General features: G+C 41.8%; 1 long non-coding RNA gene across 1 annotated transcript; it reads left to right on the top strand.

Moving 5' to 3' along the window:
• The first annotated feature begins 7,825 nt into the window (after window positions 1-7,825).
• LOC103160828 lies at window positions 7,826-14,949 on the top strand. Its single transcript, XR_003480243.2, has 4 exons — window positions 7,826-8,022; window positions 8,383-8,474; window positions 12,987-13,171; window positions 14,389-14,949. It is a non-coding gene; the product is annotated as an uncharacterized LOC103160828 (long non-coding RNA).
• The last annotated feature ends 4,422 nt before the right edge of the window (window positions 14,950-19,371 follow it).

Raw genomic sequence — 19,371 nt, 5'->3', positions numbered from 1 at the left:
TAGAACTGTTCTTTCCAGGGCCTTTTATGTACTGACTTATTTTCTGGGAATTGGGGTCTTGCTAAGATATTTCAGAGTTTTTCATTACCCTCTCTGTACAGCTCTTCTTCTAGAGCTGTCTGTTGCCCTGCAGCAGCCATGGCAGATATGAGCTTCTTCTATTTGCTTGTTTAGTTCCCCCACCCCCTCCCCACCCCCTGATGGCACCTCTATGTTTCCTTTCACTCTTTAGTCTGTCTTGAAGCATTTATTTATTGCATGAGGTGATGATGAAGGCAAATGCCTGTACCATGCTGGTGTTCATGGAGGGTGATTGATGAAGGGGGAGTTAGTACAAGTATCAGTGTCTACCACTTACCTGCACAACATCTGGGCAGCAGAGGCCTCTCACTTTCCCCCTTTGGCAGTCAATAAGACTAGGCTCTGCTATGGTAGCTAGGAGGTGGCAGAGCACCCTTATGCTGGCTGGAGCAGTCCTGAGCAGCTTAACTTCCTGGGCTGTCTAGATTCCTCAGTTAGGAGTCCTGAAGCCCTGTTGTGGCTCACAGTGAGAAACACACTCAAGCTTTTTGAGGTTCAGGAGCTCTGCTCTTGGGATCCCATCTTCCAATCTTAGCTTCTTGGAGCCAGAGCTTTGCACCTTGCAGATTCTACCCTATAATGCCCAGTGACCTTTGCTTGACTTTCTATCCTTCTCCTGCTTGCCCAATGCTTCCACTTCTAAGCCACTGTCTCAACTTTTCCCAGCTTCTAGTGTCTGTTCTTTGCTGCTGCCAGTTTGGGGCCAAATGGGTTCCCTAGAGACAATTGCAGCTGTAATATTGTGAAAGGCATGCAGCATCTCTGTGGCACAGTGGAGAGACAGGTGCAGGGAAAATGGTGGCCCAGGGGACTGGGGCTGAGACACAGGCTTGGGGATAATTTGTGATTTCTTGCTGTTGGGAATTGTGGCATTGAAGAAACTGGCCATTGCACAGATGAGTGCTGAGTGCAGGCATGGCTGTGGTGTTGCAGAAGCTGCCTGGGGTGGGCTTAAAGCCAGGGGGAGTGGGGAGGTCTAGCTAAGGGGAAAGGGAGCAAGGCCTCTGGGAGTTGGAAGGTCCAGGTGCTGGCATCTTTCCCTGGACTTGCCATCAACTCCATTTACCTTCTCCACAAAGCCCTGATCAATCAAGGCTGTCTTTTGCATAGCCCCAGAGCATGCTTGCTATAACTGAACACGTCCTGCTGACGTCATGATGCAATTGCCAGCATGCACACACACACACACACACACACACACACACACACACACACACACACACACACACACACACACACACACAGAGAGAGAGAGAGAGAGAGAGAGACAGAGACAGAGACAGAGACAGAGACAGAGAGACAGAGAGACAGAGAGACAGAGAGACAGAGAGACAGAGAGACACAGAGAGAGAATATAATGTAAAAATTAAAGTTATGAAAGAAGACTAAATGTCTAGTAAAATTCTTCCTTTCCCCACTGGGCTATCTCTCAGGTCCAGTATCTGCCAGAATTATTTGAACTCTTTGTAACTTCCATTACACTCACATGAAACTAAGCATCCTTTGGATAATTGTTTTAGTCCCCTTCAAGAAATATTACATCATCACTGCAGTGATGTTTTAGATATTTATTTATTTATCTATCAAGATAGGGTTTCTCTATGTGAAAGCCCTGGCTCTCCTGGAAATGATCTGGACTGGAAATCCATTAATTTATGGGAATATAGTGAAAGTATACGGCAACATGTTTGTACAGATAGAAAATAGAAAAAAAAAAGTTTAGAATGTGTCTCCAAATTAAGGCTCCTGTGATAAAAGAGTGGTGAAGTGGCATAGCGCCTGATTTAGTCTGACGAATAGTTGAGATTCATGAGGAGCTGCCAGCTAGTCTAGAGGTTGTGACCAATGTCAGGGGGAGAAGGATGGGCCTGATTCAGGCGCCTTGTTCCTAATCCAGTGTGAGACAAGCAACAAGTCTCGCTAATTTAAGCAGGACGTCGCTTCCGTATGCCTCGATGCACATAACACGGTGGCAAAGTGAGGACAAATATAGCAGACTGTACATGGCAGGAGTCTCATTTCACAGGGGAAATAAAGCTTTCCACAATAGGCTTTGACTTTCTTTCACATTGATAGCTTTTTGTATTTTTATATAGGAGGAACTCCAGACTGGAACAAACAGTGTAACATAATCTTGTATTGTCTTGGAGGAAATTAACCAAGGAATTGATTCAAGCTTGACCGTGACATTCCAGGAATCCCTTAAGCTGTTTGAAGGATGAGTGTTTTCTGAGGGTAATTTTAGCCAACAGATACCAGCTTCTCAGGAAGCCCATGCATGCGTTGCATGCGTGGCTCCATTTGGTTCATTCCTCCTGTCTCTTCTGTGTGATGCATGATATATACATTTTGGAAATTTAAGTGATCTCAGTGATATTTCAAGACTTTTTTCATCTATGAGTGACAGCTGAGGAGAAAGCTCAGAAGTTTGGTTGTGTGTTAGAATTAGACCATATGCTGGAAGATCTTGCTATGTCCTGGGATATGCTTAGGAAGGCTGGATGTTCCGCTTACTTCTTATACACAGAAAGATTTATCATCCCACCATTGCCTGGTTATAAGTTAGACACATCATGTTTCAGTCAGCAAGGACATAGTTTATCTGTACTTTGTTCTTTAGTCAAACTATCCTCCATCTGTGTAGGAAGAGAACAGTGAAATGGGGTCTATGAAAAAGAAACATGAAGAAAAAGTTTGTAAATTACATTTTTGGTTAGCATATAAAGATATGGATTCATTGTGATGTTTTCATATGTGTAAAGCATAGCAATATTTACCCTTAAGACATTAACATAATAAGGATGTCTCTATTATATTTTTTCTCGATCTACCGGCATGCACCATTCATTTTATATATATAAAAAGACCAGATAAATGGGTAAGGGCACATCACTGTGAATTCATCATCACGATGGGAGGAAAGACTTGTGTGTCAGGGTGTCCTTATGCATACAAAGACCGTTCATTTCCAATTATAATGTATCAAAGCACTCTATACAAATAAAAGCTCATCCTCAGTGGCTAAGAAGGCTTATGGCTCTTGCAGAGGCCTGGACTTTTGTTCTTAGCACCCACGTGGCAATCACAACTGCCTGTAACTCCAGTTCCAGAGTGTCTGCCGCCCTCTTCTGGCCTTCATGGGATCACACACACACACACACACACACACACACACACACACACACACAATGTGGTGCACATAACCTTACGCAGGCTCATCCATGCTCACAAGAAAAATAAATAAATCTTATTTTAAAAGCTGGGTTAATTTTGTTTTGTTCTGAAGCAGCATATTCATTATAACAAAATGAAGGATAACCTCAGGGTTTTAGGAACAAAAGATGTTCTAAACACACACATGGATTTAAATTTTTTTCCAATTTCTTAATGAAATGACAAAATGATGTAAAGATTCTAAAGTTAATGAAGTCTAGAGCTGGTTCTCAAAGACCTTTCTTTTTTTTCTTTTCTTTTTTTTTTTTACATTTCTGTACATCCTACAGTGGCACATGCAAGAGTTTTACGTTTCCTAGAACATTCTTTTGAGTGAGCACAGTTCTGTAGAATGCTGTCTCCCTACTGAGTATATTTATTGCTCATTATAAATGACTCAGCTGCCTTAACCTCAGAGTTTCTCTCCTACAACTCAATCCATTCCATGTGGAAGAGACACCTGATCCTTCCCACAGCTCCCTGTAGGATCCAAGAATCAGCATCAGGAAGTTCCAGTGCCCCAGCTACCAGGGTATAAGGGAATACAATCCTCTGTCTCTAAGAAGGGATCTTGCAGCTTCTGTTGCTATTCCTGACACCCTGGTGGGCTTAACATGTTTACTTATAACTACTACTTTCTTTGTTTCCTCTTTTGCTTCTTTTACAAAGCTCTACTTTCATCTGATTTTAGTTTATTTAGTGTTTCTGTTAAAGAATTTTTAGTGAAATCTGTTTATGTATGCAAATGCTGGTACATGTGTGCTATGCTACACCAGCATCCTTGGGGAATGCTTGTTGCATCCCACCTTCTTTGAGCAGGTCTCTATTGTTCGCTGCTGTGTAGGGAAGACTAACCGGCTTCCAAGGTTTTCCTGTCTCTGCTTCTCATCTCCTTGTAAGGATACTGTGAATACAGGCTCTTTCTGCAGTGTCTGGGTTTGTGTGCATTCTGGGCATCTCCATGAATTCATATCTCCATGCTTGCATGACAGTTATTATACCCACGGGAATATCTCTCCATTCCTTCATTATCTTTTTTTATTTGTAAAGATTGATTTTGTTATCAGTTACATCCATGTGTGTGTATGTCTGTGTGTGGAAGCCAGAAGCCTTGGATCCCTTTTGAGTTTGAGTTACAGGCAGTTGGGAACCACTAGGCTTGAGTTGGGAACCAACTAGGGTCTTCTGCAACAGCATCATGTGTTCTTAAGGGATGAGCCATCTCTCCAGACCTTTAGTATGTTTCAATAATAAACCCACTAAATTTGTGAAAATACCCCCCGAATCTTAGAAAGTATCCTCTCTCCCCCTGGGAAAGACCTTCAAAGTTCCTGCAGCTGACAATCATGGAGGAGAAATGGCTAGAGTTTGGTGGACATGGAGATCAAGCTACATCATCACAAGAGCCAGGATGGTGCCCTAGCAATAGATGGAATCCCAGGAAACCCAGGCCTTTCAGGGAAAGAAAAAAAGAGGGAGGACAATTTGCAATATTCAATTGTCCAAGTTTAAATCCTGACTTGATCCTATTTAAAACCACAAGGGAAAGAGATAAGGATATGAAGGAAAGCTGTAAAGCTAAATTCGTTTTCATTATAGCCAAAGAGATAACACTACATATTTAACACCAAGTTGTGCCTTTTAAACCTGCCGTATCATAGCCACATTCTTAATCCCATCTCTTCTGCTTGCATTGTCCCTTTCTCTCTAGCGGCTTCAATCCCCACTTGCTGCTCTCATTTGTCATAGCCCTCTCTTGTAGGGGAAACTGTAACCACGCTTGCTAGGGGCTGCTACAGGTGTGCCTGACCACGCCTTCGAGGGCGTGGTCAGGGTGATGTAGGGAAGGTTTAAGAGTGAGGGGCACGCATGAGGAAGGCCCCTACTTCCGTTTCATCTTTGGCTTTCTGTACTTATTGCTGTCCGGCTGGCTGGCTAGGTCGCTATTAAGTAAGGCTTTTCCCTAATAAATTCCCTTGTATTTTTACATGGCTCTGTATTGGTAATTCCCACAATACTCTCATCCACCTCCTAATATCTGTTCCTCTTCCTCACACCCCTTAGCTGTCACTAAATGTCTTCCCCCTTCTACTCTACACTTCCTTTCCGTGTATGCATGCCCGGTGTCTTTACCTTCGCAGCTCCTGCATTCATGCTTAAAGTCATTATCATTTGCGTTTAGTAATTGATTCTGCTGGGCCTGAGCTTATAAAGTTGACCTCCCCTGACTCTGATATTTCCATGTCCTCCTCATCATCTCTGTGATACTTCTCGGCATGACAATGACTCCACTCTCCTCGAGTCTTTTAGATTTCAGGTGTGGGATAGGTAGGAGCTTTTGACAGGCTTGGCTAATTGACTGCAGCCACTGAAATTCTCCTTGTCATTCACTTACTGAACTTTCAGGTTAGATTAAATTGTCTCTATTTTTAAAGATAAATGAACAAATTACTATCACAAAGCCAAGATGGTGGCCTGGGCACACTGCCACCATGTTATGGGAGCTTGTGCAAAGTGAGAAAACACTAAATCTCTCCAGAGACTGTGATTTCTGGCAGAAACGGTCTGATTTGTGTTGCATGTATTTGCATAAATTAGTCTCACTTTCCTTCTTTCTTAATTTTCTCAGAAGAAAAGCTACTTAGGCTTTGGGAAAATTAGAGTCAAACTGAACCATGGTGGCTATCAGATATGAGGGATTGCTGGGAAATGAACCCTGGTAATGGCTTCATATCAGACTGCATAGAAAAGGCTTGTCCTGGTTGCTCTACAGAGGGACACATCTTCATTCACATTTTGGGGGATGCTGATCACTCCATCCACTGAAGACCTCTGCTCTCTGACTAGGAGAGATCTTCAGCCATGATGCTTTTCACTATTTTGTGCCTAAGTCTCACTTAAAGGCAAAGAGAAACAGGAATTTGCTACTGAAATGATTTCTCATGTTTCCTTGAAATACCGCTGGTAGAGTGTAAGGATCCTGTGTACAAGTGTGGCACATGGGTCAGGAGATCAAAGCCCCAAAGGAAATATTTCTTTGGTTAATACAAATACTTGTTTGTGTTTATTTTTATTTTTGAGTATTATGAAATGAGACATTCTTTCTAGGCCCTTTTGTGGTTTATGCAAATATCCTTAGCTCACACTCTAGTGTTTACCTTTTGATAATGACATCAAGTACTTGTTTAAGAATCAGGCATTGAAAGAAAGCTTTCCATGTGCAAGATCCAATTGGTCCTCAGAATTACTATTCTCTTATGTGCCACTTCTTGATTTTGTCTTAAGAAGTCATTGATAGCCAAGCAGTGGTGGTGCATGGCCTTTAATCCCAGCACTTGGGAGGCGGAGGGAAGTGAATCTCTGTGAGTTCCAGGCCAGCCTGGTCTTCAAAGCAATTTCCAGGACAGCCTGGGCTTGTACACAGAGAAACCTTGTCTCAAAAAACCAAAACCAAAACAAAACAAAAAAACAAAAACAAGCAAACAAAAAAAAGAAGTCACATATAATCTAAGTACCACTACATAACAAAGCTTCCCAAATATCAGCAACCTAAATAAATACTTTTGCATGAGTGCATCCCCATTGGGTAGTTCTTTGAATATTCATTGAGCTGGCTTATGTCTCTGTAGTTCTGAGGTAAGGGATGGTTGTAGATTGCATGGCTGGAATGGCTTCAGGGTCAGGTATGGCTGTTGGCTGACTGTCAGCTGGTACAATGACATAATGGAAACACTTATTCCTCATTTTAAGTCAGCTAGCCCAGGCTTGGTTTTCATTGTGGCTGGACAGGGTTCCAAGAATGGGAGCAACAGTGTGGCTGAGGCTCAGAGCTCTGCCAACACCATTTCTATCCCAGTCTCCTGGTCAAAGCAAATCACAAGGCCAACATAGACTTGAGGAATGGAAAAAGAGACACCACCTCTTCAGAGGTGCCTTTGCTAGTATTTAGTGTTTATGTGAGAGTAAAGTCAGGTTATAGTGAAGTTTCTAGATTAAAAGAAAAAGGAAAAATAAGTCAGAAAACTGTCACAGCATGCTGCATACAGGATAGCTGCTATTTTTTTTTAATCCAGAAAATAATAAATATTGGCAGGGGTGTGGGACAATTGGAATCCCTGTGCATCATTGGTAAGAATAGCCTCTCTGGTGTCACAAAAACTTTGATTCAGAATTCCAAGATGACCCCTCTACTCCTGAATATATACTTAGTGATCATCTGTGTGGCTGACAAAGCTATGCTGGTGTGTCAGTGTCACCTGGAGTCCATAGCTGACATCTGGCTCACTTCCGGTGTTGGGCATTCTTCAGGTTTAGATGAATGAATCACGATATTCTTCACAGTATGTCACTGCCCTAAAATCTGCTGTATTCTGCTGTTCATCTTTCCCTCCTCTGTGACTTGGCAAGCATGAACCATTTTTACTGTCGTCATCAGTTTACCTTTTCCAGAATGCCATGTAGTTGAATCATTCAGCAGATGGTCTCTTCAGATTCACTTAGCAATAGGCATTTAAGTTTCTTCCATGTCTTTTCACAGCTGATATCGCATTACTTTTCATTCCTAATTATCTGGATGAAGCACAGTTTCTTTACCTATTCATTCACTGAAGGATAGAGTTTTTTGCAATTCTGAATAAAACTGTCATAACATCCATGTGTAAGTTCTTGGGCAGTTTTAGGTTTTCGACATCCCTGAGTTGATGCCAAGAATTGTGATTTTATTACAAGGTAAGAGGATCGCACTGCTGCCTTTTGGAGGGGCTGGAGATTTCTAGTTCTGTCCAGGAGAAAATGAGGGCTCTTATTGCTCCATGCCTTTGCTAGTATTTAGTGTTGTCCTGGTTCTGAACTGTGTTCATTTAAATAGTCACGGTGTATCTCACGGTTGACTCATACCACTGGTTTTCTGTGATGTGGGGCATCTTCCTGAGTCTCACTGTTGATATCGCCTCTTTTGAGAGGTACCTGCTAAGGTCTTTGGCCTATTTTTTAAAAATTTAGTGATTTTTTTGTTCCATTGGTTTTTTTCCAGACTTTAATATCACTGATTTCTGCTTCATTTTCATTTCTTTCCTTCTGCTATTTCAGATTTCATTTGCTCTTTCTTTTCAAGTTTCCCAAAGTGAATATGCATCTGCTACTGTGGTCTTCCAGGATGGTTTTCCTAGGTCACACACTTGGTAAGTCATACTTTCATTAGTTCAGTATGTTTCGGAAGTTTTTTCCAGATTTCTTCCAGAAATCATTGCAGAAATGTGAAGCTGAAACTTTTGTCTGCTTCAAGTGTGTTCTCGATTCTTTCTATTGGCTCAAAGTTTCCGAGATGTGTTTTATGGCTCCAAATACCACCTTGGCTATCTAGGTGCTCAGAAGAATAGATGTTCTGCTATTGTTCGATAGTGTAGACATAGATGTTGACTCTCCCCAGTTGATTCTATCCAGTGGGGTTGTGGCTCAGCAGTTAACATGATTCTGCACAATCCAAAAGACCAAGAATTCAGATCCCTAGAATTCATATAAATACCAGGTAGACATGACTGCTTGTCTATTATTCCAGCCTCAGAAGATAAAGACAGAGGATCTCAGGAGGAATCCCTGGCTAGTGGGGATAACTATATCTACAAGCTCTGGGTTTGATTGAGAGACCCTGCCTCAAAACAAATAAGGTGGAGAATGATGGAGAAGGACTTCCAACATCAAACTTAGGTGTCCACATACATGTTCATGGGATCAGACATCTAAACCCACATGTGTCCATACACACACACAAACATTCATGCACACATATACACACAAAATTAAGACAAAAAGGCATATATGGAGTAGATGAAACATGTATAACAATGTGCCAGTGTTAACAAGAGAGAGAAGGTGCCACAGTAACTTTAGACAGCACAAACTTCAAAACAAGGAACATCATCATGGAGAAAAACATCATTACATAACAATAATGAACTTGATTTTTCAGCAAACTATAACAGTTATTAACAAGTGTGTGCCAAACAGTGAAGTGTCAAAATAATGGGACAAACCTGACAGAACTATGAGAAGAACTAGATGAATAACTGTTGGAAAGTCTTCAATATCTCTTTACCAAAAGTAGATAGGTCAAGCAGACAGAAAAAAAAATCACTAAGGATGTGGATGAATTAAAAAAGAAAATAGCAAAAAGAAGCCAGGCAGTAGTGGTACATGACTTTAATCCCAGCACTCAGGAAGCAGAGACAGGCACATCTCTGTGAGTTCAAGGCCAGGCTGGTCTACAGAGTGAGCTACAGGACAAGCTCCAAAAATAAAAACAAACAAATAAAAAAAATCACAAAAAGAATACATCAGACAACACTGAGAAAGAGAAGACAGCAAAATGACAGTGCTTCCAGCCCTGGAATCTCGATTCCCAGTATCAGATTGACTGGGGATTGTGTTCTCTTTTCAGTCTCAGGAACCCAGACAGAAGCGATCCTCCCTTGCTAATGAACAGTCTCCTCTGGCCTGGGCCATCACAGAGAGCTTGGCTGATTATTCCTCTTGAGATCGGAAAGCTAAAGGGTTGATCTTTGAATGCTCCAAGGACCTTGTAAGGTGGTGTGCACTGGGACAGTGTGCACTGTAAGGGGTGTTTATGTGAACTACAGGGCCCAATGCAGAGCACTTCCATAAGACTAACTACTAACTGCTATTGGTATAGAATGCCTCCCATAATGTAGGGCATTGTGCCTTTTCTACAAAAAAAAAAAAAAAAAAAAAAAAAAAAAAAAAAAAAAAAAAAAAGGAAAAGTTGTACTAACAAAGGGCCTTACAACATGGGAAAAATGAATGCTAACATTTCTGCTTGACTGATAATCTCTGATGTTACCCTTGGGAAGCCCCAGCTTTCAGGATGATTTATTTGTTCATGTTTGGTTTGCACTCCCATAACGGGTTATCTGGCAAACATAGTGATGGGCAACGGAAAGAGCATTGATACTGGAAGCAGAGTGAAGAGAGGGTGTCCTGTTTTCAGGGGAGGGTATTTTTTTTTCTGATTTCAGAGGCAAAGTTTTTATTCAGACTAACAAAGAATAATTAGAGACAGAAATTGAATTCTGATGGATAAAAGGGAGAGAGAGCTGTTCAATGCGTAGACATCATGCATGCAAGGACCTTAGCCAAAGTCTTGTGATTTTCAAGTGCAAAAGAGAATCAGATAAGAAATGTGGCAGTCTCTTGAATTCTTCTCAAAAAGAAGTCCCCAGGCTCTGGCTATTTGGCATCTCTCCCACTTGCAAAGCCAGCTTTTTGCTATAAACCAGACTCTGGTTTCTTGGCAAGATAGCTCCTAGGAGTTCTCCAATAACGTCCCTACAGTGTTCTTGAAAAACCAAAAGAAACTTAAAACCAAAAGTGTCCAAGGAAACATCAGAAATACCTCACTTTTAGCTCACCCCCAGGGGCCAAAGACTGGACCTCAAGAGTCTGACAACTAGGGAGGGCAAACAAAGACCTCGAGGTTTTGGACTTAGGATTCAAATCAATACTGTTTAGCAAGAGTGCTGACCTCTACCTGGGCCCTTGGACTTCCTGTGGGTTTTTGTTGTGTAGATGAAATGCCTACTTCTCAACAGCTGTGTATTTATGATGGGCGTTGAAATGGTCGCTCACGGTAAAGCATGTGGTTTCTTATGTCAGAGCAGAGAATCCGACAGCACAAGAACAGATCTTGAATCTGTTTCTGACTAAGTACCAGAGGAGTGCATGAGGTAATATGAGTCGAAAGGAAACCAAAACTTTATGGTTATGCCAATAGAATTTTATATCTTTACCCTCCAAGATGTGATATAACTTGGCAGACTGCTCTGTCTAGACTTTAACGACTTCACTTACAAAACCTTCCAACCTTGAACTTTTCTAAATTCTTCACTCTGGTAAGAAATAAACATGACTTAAGTGACCTACATTAGAGGGATACAGTATCTAATTCATTCATTAAAGGCAAGTTCTTCAGGGAACCCCACAATTCCTTGTGTTGCCAATTGCTACAGCCTCATTTTCAGGTTTACCATGCAACAGTATTTGGGAACAAGGCTTTGGGATAGAAAATATGAGTATCTCTTGCAAGCAGTGTCATTACACGAGGCTTCAAACTGATAGTGACTGAAAAGATCAGAACCAGGCTACAGAAAATCAACTGCTTATGCTTTCAACAGCAGGGAGCTGTGACAGCCTCCTGTTAACTGACAGTCAGTGAGAAACACACAACTCCTTGTGTTCCCCTGACCCCGCCTTACATGCTTCTTTATAGGCTAACACTATGGCTTCTCACCTCTGTCAACTCTCTGCAGGAGATTACATTTGATTCTATTCATTGTTGTTCTATCTTGAAGGAGAATTCAGATGCATCTTTGTAAGATCTAAAAAATGCCCCTCTTCAAGAGTCAATAAAAGAGAAGCAAATATGGTTAAAAACAACTGTTGTCCTGTAACAGCTCAGCATTACATACCCTTCTGTTTCCTATTCTGTATTTAAAAAAAATAACGGGGGGAATTGATCACTATGCATTCATGTATGTATGTATATATGTATGTATGTGTACACAATGGTGTATGCTCATGTATGAATTGCAATACACACATAGCTGTATTATATGTACTCATGTATGTGGATGTCTGTTGTATATACTCATGTAGGTGTGTATGTTTGTGTTCATGTGTGTGTAATGTGCATAGCGTGTATGCTCCTGTATGTGGATGTTGGTTGTATGTGCTCAGGTAGGTACAAATGTTTGTGCTCATGTATGTGTGTAGTGTGTGTGCTCATGTGTATGTTTGTGTGAGGGTTCAGATGTTGGTGTGTCAAAGCACACCAGCAGCTTTCCTAAATGAAAATGAGAATGTAAGAATGGCCTTTCATGTGTTTTTGAATAATTCTAGGTACTTAGGTGGTTCCTAGAAATAAATTTAGTTTTGTTTTGAATGAACTCATTTTATTGTTCTTTTGTAAAACAAAAACTACTGGGTATTGACAATTTCATATGGATCAGTCAAACTGGTCATGTTCTGCAACCCCAACCATGCCTCCAGGACACCCAGAAGAAGGACACCTGAACCAGCTAGTGGCCACCAGAATGCTACTCCCATTACTTAGTCTGTTCTGATTCACTAGTGAGCAGCTGCCATGGTCGCTGAATAAATTTTATATCTGCTAATCTCCCTGTCTCACACTGCCTTAGTAGGGAGTGTAGAACACACAGAAATGCAGATGGGTTCATACTTGACTTCTTTTTTATTACTCGTTTGTAAATGGGCCCTGTTTTAGGACTCTAAACAAATTTCAGTGATGTGAGAAGAGGAAAACACGGCCCCCCCACCCCCACCCCCACCCACCCCAGACCCCGCCAGCATACAGCTCTGCATAAGGCCTATTGTGCTTTGGCTACAAATAATCCCCAAGTCTCTGGTGCTGATGACTTAGTCACCAGTCTAGTCAGACTTTGGGGAAATGTTTGGATCAGAAAGGTCCGACTAATCAAGAGATTAATCCACTGATGGCTTCATAATTTGATGGCGTGATTGAGAGATGGAAACTAGGACATGGGGCCTCATTGGAAGAACTTGGTCACTGTGGGGTGGGGGTGGGGGCTGGGTTGAAGGGCATATCGCGCCTATAACCCTTTCCTCTTCTTTTGTCTCTCTCTCTTTCTGCTTCCTGGCAGCCATGAGGTGAACAGCATTGCTACATGGTACCATCCTGAGGCAAACAGCATTGTTACTCCATATCATCCTGTGTCCATGCTGCTTTACTTCACCACAGCAATGGAATACAACAGCCATGCACTACACCATATTTTGACACAACAACAATGAGTGGCTTACACAAGGGCCATGCCCCTGGAGTCAGGTAAAGTGTATTCCTTCTGGGCTCTGATGCTGACCATCAGGAGTCATATGAACTCCGGTGTTCTGATCTGCGAAGCAAAGAATTTGTCATACAGAGCATGGCTGTGTAAAACACACAGAACAGCGCATTATCACAGACAGTATTTTTTAAAGCAATTCTTCCACATTTCTGAATTTTAGTAGAACCCTAAAGTGTTATTGCATGCATAAACAAAACATGAGCTTTATGGATTTTGTTTTAACAGAAGTGACGGGGTATATCTATCAAAACTGATGCTTGAAACTGGGAGACAGGGTCTGATGTATATAAGCAGAGTGGGGGGGCTTAGACACGTGCATACTCAATATGGGTGACATTGTCCTGAGAGTAGACAAAAAATGGTTTCTGTGAAACAGACAAAGCTTAGTTGTTATCATGGTCTATGGCCTTCTGAAGGGCCATAGTATGTGAATAAATGTTTGAAATATTTGTAGTGTTAAAATTTCACTGAGAGACTGAGAAGATGGCTTGGTAGATGATGTGTTTGTTGCAAATATAAGAACTAGAGTTCAAATCCCAGCACCACATTAAAGCTTGAGGGATATGGTGGCCCACCTATAATCCCAGCATTTGGTACGTGGAAACAAAAGACTGCTAGGACAAGCTGGTTAGCTAGACTAGCCAGACTCAGTGAGCTCTGGGCTCAGCAAGAAACTTTGGTAAATAAGGTGAAGACACTCATGTCTGTCTCCATGCCCACCCCCATGAACACCCTGCACACAAAGAGAGATGAAAAAAATTCATTGAGTGGGGAAAATGAGAATCATCAGAATGAAAAAGAAATCTAAAAGGGGGGTTAGGAGTGAGCAGGAATTAAGAAACCAGACACAGTGGAAGAAGTAGACAGTGTTTAGGTATGTCTGCACACAGGACAGAGCTCAGATAAAAGAAGAGTGGCCAACCAAAGACAAGTCACTGATGTGGGTCACTGGCTGTGAGGCCCTACCACAGGGAACAAATGATGGCTATTCTGGTTCACAGAACTCCATCCTACCGGTGACCCATTCTGTGCATACTCTTCAGAGGTGTTGATGACAACTCCCACAGTGTGGAGCTTTGCCAAGGCTGTTATGTCAGAGCTCCACTCATGGCTGTAACTTACATAGCCATTTGATTAACATTCCGATCAGCCCTAGCTCACTATTCTGACTTAATGTTTGCCATCTTTATCTTTTCAGGCAACTGCATCTTTTGTCTTCTAACCTTTGGCCTGCCCTCATGAAACAAGTGGAGGCAGAACTTGTATTAATCAGGATGCTGTAAAGGAACAGAACTGATTGAATGTGGTGTGTGTGTGTGTGTGTGTGTGTGTGTGTGTGTGTGTGTGTGTGTGTTGTGTATGAGGTGAGGGTGGGATTTAAATGCAGTCTGTGTTCCATGTAATCCAACAATTTAAAGACCAGAAATCTGGTAGCTGTTCAGCAGTCCCAATCTGGTGTTGGAGTGCCAGAAGATTCCCAGAGAGCCACTGGGCTGCAATCTACATTGGAATCCTAAAGAAGTAGGTTCTAGTATTGGGGAAGGAATGCCTTGGAAACAGGATAGACGGAACTTGCCATCAAGGGTGAGGGCAAGCAGGCTAAAACCAAAAGCTTCCTTCTTCCTTGTCCATTTCTGTGGGCTTCCACCTTAAGGTATGGCACAGAATTGTCATAATTCTTCCCATCACAAATGACATAGTCAATAAAATTTGGGTTTTGGTGGACTTTGGGGAGCCCCCGTTGAGGGCCCTACCCTGCCTGGGGAGTGGAGGGTGGATGGGGTGGGGGTTAGGTCAAGGGTGGGGGAGGAGGGTGGGGTGGGAGGGAGAGGGAGAAGGGATTGATATGTGAAACAAGCTTGTTCCTAATTTGAACTAATAAATTTTTTTTTTAAAAAATGCTTGGGTTTTAGTTTTTTACAGACATTGTCAAGTTGACAGCCAGGATTGGTCATCACAGCCCTTGTTTACTCCCTGCTGCCCTTTCACTCCAGGTAGCATGTCCTTGGCTCCTGGGCTCTTTGTGATTTCTGACCAGCCTGTAGGGTTTTCTTGACATTTCCTTTCTTATCTATTTCCCTCCATATTCTCAGAACCACCCTTTATCAGCTCTGCCCATGCTCTCTAAATGGAAGGCTTGTGTTTGTATTTTGTTTATCAACTCAGATTGGAGCAAGTTGGGCGGTTAGGGCCAAGGAGGTCAACTGTTTGGCTCTCAAAAGCTCTTGGGACTGCCATCATGGCTCACTTCTTAGAGAGGACTTGCCTTGTGTGACAACCCTAGTACATTTGCATAGTTTGCTATTTGTTATTAGATTTGAAGGTGACACTGTGCTGGGACCCTTGTGTACAGAGTATGTGCTATCAGGGTCCAAAGATATCTGGGGCAAACCTATTATTGATCATATTCAAATGCAGTTGTTTTCAACTTTCCTAATGCTAATACAATTCCTCATGTTGTCATGGCCTCCAAACAAAACATTATTTTCATTGCTACTTCATAACTGTAATTTTGCTACTGTCATGAATCATAATATAAATATCTGGTATTTGCCCCCAGTGAAATGGTCATTTGATATCAGGATACATGATATGTGACCCCTGTGATAGGGTCATTGAATCCCCAAAGGAGTCTCAATCCCCAGGTTGAGAACTGCTCCTCTAAGGTAATTCCTCTCCTATTTCCGGTATCAGTGCCTTTCCTAAATTGCATGTTTTGTGGCTTCCAAGTGACCTGATATATCCCAGCCTTACTTGGCTACCTGACTTAAGTAGGGATGAGCTGTGTTCATAAAGGCCTCAAATGGTAGTGACTCTGTCCCCAGTTGCATGAGTCACTCCTTGCCTATTAATACTGAGCCACACATGAGCTTCTTCCCATTCCTAGCTTGCATGGTATATGTCTGGTACTTGGCTAAAGCGCTTTTACGTAAAGATTTCCTTTTGCCTATACAGCTCTGGGATATGCACAGCACTGTTATGCAGATTTTAGAAATGGAGGCTATAAATAACTTAAGCTCATATAGCTACGAAATTGGTAGCGCTGAGTTCACTGTGTGACGATGGCCCTGAGTTCTTCATCTCTGCCCCACATGGCCTATTTGTGTGTAAGCTGGTTTCTCCCATTGGCTCTTAAAGTTTTGAAGATAGGGACTGTGACTTCCATATTTCGTATATAAGAAACGTGCCTGAAATATGACAGATGCACAATAAAACATGCTTGATGACAGGCAGATGGAATAAATAACCGAATATATTCCAGACAAGCCCCTGTATAAGAACTAAAGTTGCCGGGCATTGGTGGCACATGCCTTTAATCCCAGAACTCGGGAGGCACAGGCAGGCGGATCTCTGTGAGTTCGAAGCCAGCCTGGCCTCCAGAGTGAGTGCCGGCATAGGCTCCAAAGCTACACAGAGAAACCCTGTCTTGAAAAACAAAACAAAACAAACAAACAAACAAAAAAGAACTAAAGTTTTCAGGTAGCAAGAAGAATGCCTCTGTGGCTAAGTAGACTGGCTCCCCTTCCAGAGGATATGGGTTTGATTCCAGCACCCACATAGCCGCTCACAACTGCCTGCAACTCCAGTTCCAGGGCACCCAATGCCTTGTCAGCCTCTGTAGGCACCGGGCATGTAGCAGAGACATTCATGCAGACAACCTTCTCATGCACACAAAATAAAAGTAGATAAATTTAAAACAAAAAGTAAGAGAAAAGAAAGCTCTATGAGTTGGCTGAACACGGCATTGGCTCAGAATCTTGAACTTGTCCCAGTTTCTTGAGGGGTAAGGATCTTTTCTTCTGCTTAGATTAGGCTGATTTTTCCTAATAACATCCTTTTTTATTGTTGTTGTTGAGTAAAAACATATGTGCTAGCCATGTATACTGTGATTTTTTATTATAAAAAAAGTTGCAGGGGAGTTAAAAAAATAAAAGATTTTAAAAAAATAAGATATACTTAAAACATGTTACCATATATGGAATGATTTGTAGAAAGGAAAATTTTTTTCTCCTGAAAACATACTTCTAGTAATGAGTGAATCATTAGATATATTTCTAGGATGAGAGAAAGGCTAGAAATCTGTGAGAAAGATCATTGTTGCATATTTTTAATGTCTTCTGCTTCTCAATTTTGCTCTTAAAAATTAAATGGGCCCAGATATTTAGTTTGCTTGAGTGAACCCATTTATAAGGAAAGGAAAAAAATGTTTTTTAAATGATTTATCTGTTTGAACTCTCTGAGTGGTAGCAGCCACCTGGGTGCCTATAAAGGGTTGTAATTATTTAATTACCCTATTAGTTGGGTTTTTGTCTTAGAGTGCTTGTACGTTTTTTAAAAACAAAAACAATTTCTCCAAAAATATTTCCACGAATAGCTTCATGAGGCAAAGTACTGAAGCACAAACTATTGAGTGAATTCCTCCAAATGAGAGAAAGCAAAGAAAAATGAGCTTCCACAGCCCTTTTCCCAGAAGTTCTCCTTGAAGAAACCTGCATTCATTGGTCTGTCTTCAGAGACTTGACTGGTGAAGGTTAACAGGCTGGGAGAATTTACAGTTAATCTTTGGGTGAAAATTAAAGGCAAAGGGTGGGCACAGTCTTTTAAAGCTATTAGCAGCATAGGCTGGAGCCAGAAAGATGGGTCTCTGCTGTCCACATTCCCCCCCAGGGATGAGTTCCTAACCTTGGCTGCAAATTAAAGGAGGCTGGGTATCTGAGATGCCGTGTACTGTCAGGGGGCACCCCTGATTCTGTTTTACTTTTACTGGTGAGTAACCTGAAGCATCTCAGAGGATTACAAAGTTGGACCCAGCCTGAGTCATCATGGAGGAATTTCAAATAACCTGAATAACTGCTAATGGGGTAACTAAGAAGTGAAGGTGGCCTCTGCCTTTGTTGTAGAAAAGGAACCCCAGAATGAAAATCAGGTGAAGCACGGCCCCCACTCTCCAAGCTGGTGATCCATATCTTTGCTACTAGTCTCCCCTGGACAGGAAGACATGGGAGCAGGATGTGTCAGAAACCCTGACTCAGAGTAAACCTTTGGAATTGAACTCTGTCTGCTTTCTTACAAGATCCCCAAGAGACTGACTCACTTACACAGGGAAGTTTGAGAAGTCTAATCCAGACAGTGTCCAGATGCAACAGAATAAATACTAACGGGAAAGGCTTGCCTGTTGTGGGAGTCATAAAAGGCCTACAAGTCATACAAGGCTTTTGGTGGTAATTGGCATGTCTTCATAACAGCTTTGGCTCCTGGACATTCTTGTGTGATTAGAAAGTACCTGTATGTGGGGCCTTTCCTGCCCCCATCTTATCTTATCTTGTAAGGGTGGTTGCAAATGTGTTTGTGGCTGGTAGTAGTCTGCCTCATGGCAGATCACTCTTATCACACATTAGGCCTAGCTAGAGATTATAGAATTGGCCAGCAGTATACACATGTTGTGTGGGAGCAATGCTGTGTGGAAGCACACAGGGTGGGCTAAAAGTAAACACCATGTTTTCTCCAGGAGCAGAATATACAGGAGACAGGAATATACAAATCCCATCTCCAGTGGAAGGCCGGTGTGGAAAGGGTGCTGGAAGAAGCAGGGACTGTCAGTCCCTTCAGTTGACTGTCAATCTCAGCTTCAGACCTGAGAAACTGTGCCTCTGCTAATGTCATTCAACTGGAGCTCTTGGGAACCCTTTTTTTAGGGATGATAGCTGGGTCCCCTGACCTTTCCTGGGGCCTCTTCTGACTGCTGAACTGAGATTTGAGCCAGTACAACTCCCATGTTCCTAAAACATGTCAACAATGACCCCAGGCAAATTTCCAAAGGCTTGTTATACAAACTGGAAAGAAAACACAAGTATCGTCCTTGTTTGCTTATTTTTTTTTTTTTTGTCACACATTTCAGTTTGTCATTTTGTTAGCATTTTTTAATGTTGTTAAACATTACTTGACAACAGGATTTTTAATTCCCGTGAAGTTTTTATATTCTGGTATACATGCTATGCTTCTAATTGTGACTTGTAAATAATTCTGTAGTGCTTAGTCCTAAAATTAAATATAAACATGCATCTCCTTTTTAGTGTATATTCATAGAAAGTAACTTATTGAATTAGAGGGCTTAAAATTTTCTAAGATTTTTTGCATGTAGTTTGTGAAGTTTCCAGCTAGAAGTGAATGGTTTTTTTAA

This window comes from Cricetulus griseus, assembly GCF_003668045.3.
Source record: "Cricetulus griseus strain 17A/GY chromosome 1 unlocalized genomic scaffold, alternate assembly CriGri-PICRH-1.0 chr1_1, whole genome shotgun sequence".
In the NCBI taxonomy this organism is placed as follows: Eukaryota; Metazoa; Chordata; class Mammalia; order Rodentia; family Cricetidae; genus Cricetulus; species Cricetulus griseus.
This window is presented reverse-complemented; position numbering and strand designations above follow the sequence as displayed.